Source organism: Carica papaya, chromosome 3 (assembly GCF_054855325.1).
Source record: "Carica papaya isolate Zhongbai chromosome 3, ASM5485532v1, whole genome shotgun sequence".
Lineage (NCBI taxonomy): Eukaryota > Viridiplantae > Streptophyta > Magnoliopsida > Brassicales > Caricaceae > Carica > Carica papaya.
This window is the reverse complement of record NC_142311.1, coordinates 27685489-27695206: the sequence shown is the minus strand read 5'-3', so window position 1 is coordinate 27695206 and position 9718 is coordinate 27685489. Positions and strand designations below refer to the sequence as shown.

At 33.7% G+C, this 9718-nt stretch overlaps 1 long non-coding RNA gene across 1 annotated transcript; it reads left to right on the top strand.

Annotated features, from left to right (window-relative positions):
- The first annotated feature begins 5165 nt into the window (after positions 1–5165).
- On the top strand, positions 5166–6749 carry LOC148267481 (uncharacterized). The gene is made up of 2 exons (XR_015817498.1): positions 5166–5663; positions 6322–6749. It is a non-coding gene; the product is annotated as an uncharacterized LOC148267481 (long non-coding RNA).
- Positions 6750–9718: the final 2969 nt, after the last annotated feature.

Genomic DNA, 9718 nt, shown 5'->3' with positions numbered 1-9718 from the left:
AATAATTACATCAAATATCATACTGTATTTAATACTGAAAAATAGATCAAACAACAACTGACCAATAATGTATCATATTCGGGCTCCATTGGCAACCTCAATCAATTATACATATCTATAAAGTCACAAAATATCGTTTAATTATTTATTAAGCTTTAATGCCGTGATAGGAGGTAGGTTGAGAGATCCTTACTTGTTTCGGGGTCTGAAATCGGCTCTACAGTGCGCCTACGGGCTGTCCCTAATTTTCCTGAAACTTTCTCTAGAAAATTAAAACGCACTACCGGTACCTGCACGTGTCCCAAAAAATCCCAAATCAAACCTAGGGCCCCTTTCGGCCAATATCAGAACTCCGGCATGGCGGCTCCGCCGTCCTCTGGCGACTGCACCGCCACTTGCGGCGGCGATCCACCTCGGGTTTGCTGTTTTCAACCGTTTTCGACCGAATTCGGCCAAACTTGCATTTGTCCCTACGATAAAACAACCCTAGGGCCCTCGGTGGGCCAAAAAATCACAAAAAACCAAGACTTACCGGCAGCGGTGCTCTCAGGTGCGGCGGCTTCTCCGGCGTGAGTCGTGTTTCAATGTTTTGCTCCGGTCAACCTGTAGAGAAAAGAACGGTGATCACAATGGTATAAAAATTGCATCGAACGGAGACCGGGAAAGGCCTCATCGGAGGCAAAAATAGAGGGAAGTCGCGGTAGCGCCGCTGGACTTCGGTGGGGTTTTTCGACCGATTGGCCGGTGGTTTGGCTCTGATTTGGCCATAGGCGGATTCAACATCGAAAAACGAGCCAGGGGGAGAAAATTTACCTCGATTGGCAGTCAAAAAATTCTCCAGTGCGGCGGTGGGTGGCGGCGGCCGGCTCCTCTGGCGTCTGGTGCTTCTTCTCCGGTGAGGCACTAGCGGCTAGGGTTTTGTGGTCGGGTGTGGGTGGGGTCATTTATACCCTTCGCCTTTTAATCTCAACTGTCCATCAAGATTAAATATGGACCGTCCGATCGCGATTTATTTGGAATTAAATCTGGGCCATCCATCGTGATGCGATCTGGGCTGTCCGTGCCTGATTGAATAAGGGCTGTCCGTACGCGTGAGATCTGGGCCGTCCGCGCGCGCAGGAACGGATATGGGTCGTCCGATCGCGCGCACGCGGATCGCCCACGTGGCTCGTCCCGTGTCAGCATTTCCTTGCCACGCGGCGTGTCCTTATTGGCCGGGGCTGCTGATCAGGCTGCTGACGTGGCTGTTGGCGTGACACAACTTTTCCAAATTGCCTTTTGACCCCCGGTTTCTGATTTTCTTTTCAAAAACACCCCCAGAATCCAAATTTTCACCCTTTTTTCCCAAAATCAATTTCAATTAAATCCAAAAAATAATTTTACCCTATTTTATCGTTATTATTATTTTTATTTTCATTAAATTAAATTAAATTAAAATCTTATAAATTAAATATATAAAAAATTAAACTAAAATTCAAATACAAAAATAAAAATAATAATTTGGGTGTTACATTGAACTCAAATAAAAAATCATAATCTATTTAAAGTAAATTTAAAATTGTTGCTATTTAAAATGTGATTTCTTAAATAAAGAATCCATGCCTATTTGGGACTTGATTTTATTATACTTACTAGATATTTTATTTAATTTATATAAAATTCTTTTAAACGTTGATTTTATTAGTTTTACTGCCATTATAGTAGATAATGAGTCACTTTAAATAAAATTTACTTTTGAATTTAATCTTTGTGCGGAAGAACTTATTAGCCATTTACTTTAAAAAGTTAGAAATAATTTTGTTGAGATAATGTTAAAAATTTATGACGGTGCAATATATATTTTTTTAATTATAAATGATAAAAACTCAACCTTCTAGTCTTTTCAATCTAAAAAATCCTTTAACAATTTGAATAGGGAAGTGAGGACAGGGTAGAAACGAGTAAAAAGAAGAATAGGACAAGAAGAGGGTAGAGGGCTATTGTCCATATAGATTTTGAGGAAGGTTGGTAAAACCCAAAACACTAACATAATGAAGATATAGGCTGGTAGTAGTGGAAGAGACCTAGAGGAGGGAGAACTCCATTTGAGGAATTTTATTGATTTCAACACACTGTTTTAAATTTAAATTTGACTTACTCGGCATGTGTAGGCTCATTACTGTTTATTTGCAGATACTGTGAAGCATGAACCAGTACAAGAATTACAACCAGTGGAGCTGAATATATAAGGAAATAGAAAAAGGAAATAGACAGCATTGACACTAAGTTACACAAACTGACACAGTAGTTAAATTTTTACATACATGTGTAAATACACTATTGTTACTCTCTAGATTATAGTATGAATGATATGAGATATGCATGCTCGATATCTAAGCATGTGGAGAAAGTTTTGCTCCTTTTTACATACACGTGTAATGGACATTTTAGCATAATAAATCTAAGAAGTTTTTTGAAGTGAAAATGGTTGTGATAATCTATAGTTTAAACCAGGATGCCACCACCATTATAGGTTAGGGTTTGTTACATTTTAAACTATAAACTAAAGGTTGTTATGGTTCCAACATTTAGCACCTTGTGAGTCTTTCAAATGATTGTATACTCGCACAAACTTTACTTTGTAATATTAACTTAACTTATTACTGATTTTGTAAGTTTAATTAATGTGATACATTTGTAAGTTTTTTGAATTAGCTTTAACTTATTAGTAACCTTGTAGAAAATTTTAAAAGATGATTATACATAAAAATATTATTCTACCACATGGTCTATTAGAGCTTAAAAATGAAAAATTTATCATCTTTGGAAGTTTTCTACTCAAGTAATTAATTTGTTCTCTCTTCCTCTTAGCTCATAGTCAACATTTGTTTTCCTTACATAATGTTGTCTGTTAATTTTTAACTCAATTTTTACCCATAAAACTAATTTTTAGTCTCAAATTTTTTCTCACATTATATATAAATAGATGTATATAAATATATAAAAGAGGGAATTATCAATCAATATTAAGTAGGTGGGATTGGTAGTATAGAGATGCAATTAACAATTCAATATGTACTATTCTAAAACGTTAAATCTTGTGCTAAAATGAACTGCTATTAAAATACTAATTACTCTGATAACTTTAGAACTTACTTTACTTGTTTGACTATCTGTCATTTATCACACGATTTTTATAGAGAGAATAAATACGTACAAGATCTCCTATTTGTATAGAAATAAAAAATTATTCAATTTTTCATTTGTCTCACGACCTTTGTGGGCATAAGGAATACCTACAAGATCCCCTATTTGTATAGAAGTACGAAATCAAATACTACAAGCTTGCTATAAACCTAAATAACATATTAAGGCTCATTGGTGGAAAACAATAGTTCCATCGAAGCGAGTTCATTACCTACACAAGGTGTAAAAAAGACCGACAATTTTACCTCTACACTATTAGGGATTACAAGCTCGACCATGATGCTTTAGCTAATAAAAGGTGGAGATGCCCTGACTGGCCTTATGAGAAATAAATCTTTATCATTATTTTGGTTGTATATGTATATATTTCTATGCAAATCCACTACATGTTATGCTGAGTAATGTGTATATATGTGTTTCTAAAAGACAAATTGTGATGCTCATGAAGGAAGGGCTAGTCGAAAGACTTGCAAAGGGTGTACAAGAGATCAAAAATGTAGAATGCACCTCTTATGTCTGCTTTGGTTGCTACAAGTGTCGCTTTAGGGGTTGTCAATACCGCACTTGCATTTATTATATGCATAATGCACAACACTAATCTCCTATAATCATCACTCTGGCTTAATGACTGTGCAGATTTGAAGTTTCATCTTTCAGAATTTATGTTGACTATATGTAAATTCTAAAATGCATGATCATGGTTTTTAATTAACGGTCTGAGCTTAATCACCACTTTCAATTGGAATCTGAATGCATGTGTCATCTTCTACTGTATAGTACAGAAATCCCTATGGTATTAGCGACCGCATCTGCAAAGACTCTGGGCATGGATGTAGTCGACAACAAGGCTCTCTAACTAGTCATTTGTTCAAAAGTTTTGACTTCATGAAAAATGTGATCATTAGTTCTTTTTTTTTTTGTTATGCATGAAGGCTTGATCAACATGCTAAATTTTTTATTCCATCTCTATATTCTCATTTTTTTTTTCATTTATTACGTGGTTTTTATTAATTAATGTGATATATTTATTTGTTTATTTCTTTTAAAAAATTTATCATACTTACTAATAATTTGTTTATTTATTTTAATATAATATTTTATTTTAAATCATATATTTACATAATAATTTATAAAAATTAGTTAAAATTTAATATCAAAAAACGATCTAATTGTTAATAAAAATTCTAAAATATCTTTTTGTAATATAAATATATATATTCTCTAATTTAAATAAAAAGAAATAAAAATAGATTAACAATTTAAATTTAATTGTTCTAAAATAGAAGAATAAACCTATACAATTTTAAAGAAAGGTATATTCTTAATTAAGGTATTTCAAAAAAAATTTATAACTTCTTAAAATTACTATTATTTTAAATAAATTAAATAATAATAAGAACTAGAAAAAATATATATTTATATAGGTAAACAAAAATTAAATTATAAATATGAATAATTAAACCTAGATATAAATTTATTTAGTTTATATAACATGTAAAATTAAACATTAAGTATAAATAAATGAACACAAATGTGTGTATAAACAAACATGCAAAAATATATATATATATTTAAAAATATATAAAAGTGTTATACAAATATAGAGGAATATATATTTAGAGAGATATTGATATGTATAAGTAACAAGAAAAAAAAACATATATATATATATTTGTGTGTATATATATTTAGATACATGTAGATATGTATATGTAATAAGAAAATAAACACCTATATATGTATTTGTGTATATATATATATATTTCTAAGAAATACAGTGATGCCTAGATAAAAAATATATATAAATATCTATAATCTATATTCAACTATTGTATGCATATATATATATATATAGGTATATTATATATGTGTGTGTAAATAAAATGAAATTTTAAAAAATAAAATACAAATAAAAGAAATTAATTTGAATAGTTTGCCGCTGGAAATGATCAACACTCAGTGGCAGATTGGTTGCCCCTGATTTGACACCACTCACCATTCCCAATTGTGGCCAAGACCGAGCCACATGGTGAGCTGTTGTGATGACCGGCTAGGTGTCATCAAAACTGGCCATCTTTTCCGGTTGTAGTCGGCCATCTAACATATCAAAGGTTGTGATGCCGTGCAACCGTGATGGGTTAAATTTAGTTAAAGGCTTCCTTCTCTTCACAACTTGTCTTCATCTTCTTCACAAAAAATTATAGTTAAACAAATGAGTGAGAGGAGAGGTTAGAGCATAAAAAAATAGAGAGAGAGTGAGTGACGTACCAGAACAATAGGCGAGTTCTATATATGTATTAAAGGAGAAATCGCTTCTTCTTGATGAGATAAGTCGTTTCTTTCTCTTTTTATTTATTCTTTTTAGTTTTTTGGTGTCCTTAGACTATTTATAATTGAAAGATTAACTCTTAAATTAATGCTGCAAGTTCCAGAACTTAGAACCGTAGCTGCTGCACGTGAACAAAGACTCTGTTCAGGTAGGCGTCTGATTTTTATTCCAATTCCTTTCCTGTTTTGTTTTTTTTTTATAAATTTGTAATCAATCTTTAAAATGTGTTAGAAATGTTAGAATTTATTTTCAAATAAAAAAATAAATCACAAATTCAAATCTAACTCAAAAAAATCACTCAACTTTATATGCACAATCACACTAAATTGCAGAAAAAATCTTCAAAATTTCAACAATTCTTTTGTGTGATTTAACTTCTGTCTCATGCATTTATCAAGTAAGATGGGTGATATTTTAAATTATACAAAAATGACCTTCATGGATTAATTTGCATATGGTAAACTCTTTTAAAAATCAAAACTAAATGATGTTTTAAATAGAGAGAGTAAGTATTATTTACATTTTTGTGCTGATTTTTATTTATTGATTTTATGAGTTTTAACCATTAATTGTTATATTGATTTAGTAACAATTAAAAGATGAATAATTATTAGCAAAACTAAAAAAAAAAAGACAAAAAACATAAGCTCCTCATGAATAATTTATTTTTATTTTAATACCACCAGCTCAATTACCTTACAAAATTTTCATCTCATAATACACTTATCGATTTTACAATTTAACTTTTACAAATTTCTATTTTTTCCCCATTTTTATTAAATTTTCTTTCTTGGTTCTTCCCAAAGATCTCAACATCTCCAACTGTCCAGCCAATGGAAAAGTTCCCATGCTGGGCCCTTGCCCTAGTGGGCTTTCGTGAAGGCTCCTCGGTATGATTTCATGTCGGTCGAACCAGCACGGTCAACTAGCCTATTGCACAAGCAATTGCCCCAAGGAAAACAGACTCTGTGTAATGGCACACTGCCAGTTTTCCATCTTTGGCATTCACAGATGCCCGGATCATCTCTGCACCCTCTGACTTGGCATATGCATTTCTACACCATGCCAGAGAAGTCCTAGGCCCCAAAAAATGTTCCTTCTGTGAACTAGTACTGCAGAACAGCACTGCATAACCACAAGGCACTTTGGTGTCCGAAATTCTGATAAAAAACATATCAACTTCTATTTTTTGTCCATTTCTTCTTAGTTTTACTAATAATTATTCATCATTTAATTTGTTCTAAATTAATATAATAATTAAATGTTAAAACTCATAAAATTAGTAAATAAAAATTACTAAAAAAATATAAATGACACTCACTCACTCTATCCATTTAAAACACTACTTAGTTTTGATTTTTGAAAGAGTTTACTATATGTAAATTAATCTATAAAGGCCATTTTTTGTATAATCTAAAATGTTACCAGTTTTACCTAATAAATGCACGAGACATAAGATAAATCGCAAGAAAGAATTGTTGAAATTTTGACAATTTTTTTCTGCAATTCAGTATAACTATGCATGTGCAGTTGAGTGATGTTTTCAGGTTAGATTCGGGTTTGTGATTTGTTTTACCGCTGAAAAATAAATTATAACATTTCTAAACACATTTTCCTAATGATTGATTACGAATTTGTAAAAGAAAAATGAAACAGAAAAGGAATTCGAATGGAGAACAAACGCCTACCTAAACAGAGGTGTTGTTTAGGTATAACAGCTACTGTTCTAAGTTCTGGGATTTGTAGCAATAATTTAATAGCTAATTTTTCAAATAGAAATGGTCTTAAAACACTAAAAAACTAAAAGGAACAAATCAGAAGAGGAAGAAATGACTCACCTCATCAAGAAGAAACAATTTCTCCTCTAATACTCATACAGAACACTTATTCTGTTCTTGTTCGTTACTCTCTCTCTCTCTCTCTACTATTTTCTACTCTCAACCTCCCCTTTCATTCACTTGTTTAACTGGAATTTTGGGTTTGAAGAAGATGAAAATGAAGTTGTGAAGAGAAGGAAGCCTTTATCTAAATTTACCAACATCTCAGCCGTCTAAACACATGCACGGCGTCCCAGCCATTGAGATGTTGGATGGCCGACCACAACTGGCAAAGATGACAAGTTTTCTTGACACCTAGTAAGTCATCACAACAGCTCACCATGTGGCTCGGTCCTAGCCACAACTTTGAACGGTGAGTGGTGCAAATCAAGGGCAACCAATCTGCCCCTGAGTGCTAATCATTTCCTGCGGCAAGCTACTCAAATTAATTTTTTTTAATTTATTTTATTTACACACATAAATATAATATACCTACATATTTATATATACATATAACAGTTGAATATAAATGTTTATATATATATATATTTTATAAAGGCATCACTATATTTCTTATAGATATATATATACACAAATATATATATATTTTGTAACGGCCCCGGAAATTAAAAGGAAATGCATATATTTATTCTAAGTGCGGAAGCGAAATAAAATAGATTATGATTAACATCCCTTACACAATAACCAAAACGAATTAAACGTATGAAAGAATAAACTAACTTAAAAGAAATACTATGAATGAATGCTATAAGAAAAACTAATAAATTCTTTGGCTTCTACTCGCCGTCTTCCTACAGAACAGGCTCGGGAACCAAGTCCTCCTGATCTGAAATGGTTAAGTAAGGAATGAGCTACACTAGCCCAGTAAAGACGTCACACTATTTCGCTGTCACAGAAGTGAAGGTTAGTAGAAAACCAAAACGACTAATGGAGCATAATTTATAACAAACTCATTTATTAATAATAAAACCCTTTACTGTCCACCTACCTTGGTGAGATTCATGAAAAAAATTTATGAAAACAATTACATCATAAATATCATAAGATCACGTACACTCTGTAACATAACACATCATGCTTTTGTATTTCAATCATCAGGCAACAAATTTTCTCTTTTATCAGCCTACTAATATCCATAGGGATCTATACGGGGTGCCCGCTACACGTGAACCATTCATATTAATAACTTAATTCCAGGGCCGTCCTTATACCCCGTCCTGTATGGGCGCCAAAACCATAAACCTCAGTACCCCGTCCGGTATGAGGGTAAAACGAGCCATCCCCATACCCCGTCCAGTATGGGCGCCAAAACACATAAAATCTCCATACCCCGTCAGATATGAGAGACCACGTTCCCGGTAGGGTTCCCTATGGACCCAGTCCGTCCACCATCTCCCAGGATATCTAGTGAGGATGTCGACTTATCCACTTATAAATTCACATACCATCCTTATTTTTCTTAGTCTCAATTACCCAATCAACATAAATACGTAGACCAGCAACACACACCAAATAAGGCAACACAACATCGGATTCACAATAATTCAAATCATAATAGATTAAACAGTTATTCATGCATACGGAACTACAGAATAAACAATCGGATACTACACTGCATTTAGACAGTAAAATACATCAAGTTCGGGCCCTATTAGCAATCTTAATTAATTATACATATTTATAAATTCATAAAATGCCGTTTAATCATTTATTAAGCTTTAATGCCGTGATAGGAAATAAGGTGAGAGATCTTTACTTGTTTCAGAATCTGAAATCGGGTTCTCACTGCGCCTACGGGCAATCCCTAGATTCCTTGAATTTTTTTCCAAAAACTAAAACACACTTCTGGTACCTACACATGTCCCCAAAAAACCCCAAATTAGACCCAAGGCCCTTTCAGCCAATTTTGGAATTCCGGCACGGCGGTGATCCGCCTCGAGTTGGCCGTTTCCTGCTGTTTTCGGCCGAATTCGGCCAAACTTGCATTGGTTCCTGTGATAAAACACCCCTAGGGCCCTCGGTGGGCCAAAAAATTTTAGAAAACCAAGACTTACCGGTGGCGAAGCTCTCGGGTACGGCGGCTCCTCCGGCGCGAGTTGCGATTTGGTGTTTTGCTCCGGTTAACCTGTAGAGAAAAGGACGGTGGTCACAGTGGTATAAAAATTACATCGAACTGGAACCGGGAAAGGCCTCATCGGAGGCAAAAACTGAGGAAACCTGCGATAGTGCCGCTAGACTTCGGCGGTATTTTTCGGCCAATCGGTCTGTGGTTTGGCTCTGATTTGGCCACAAAGAGGTTCAGCATCGAAAAACGAGCCAAACAGAGAAATTTTACCTTGTTTGGCGGCCAAAAAATCTTCCGGTG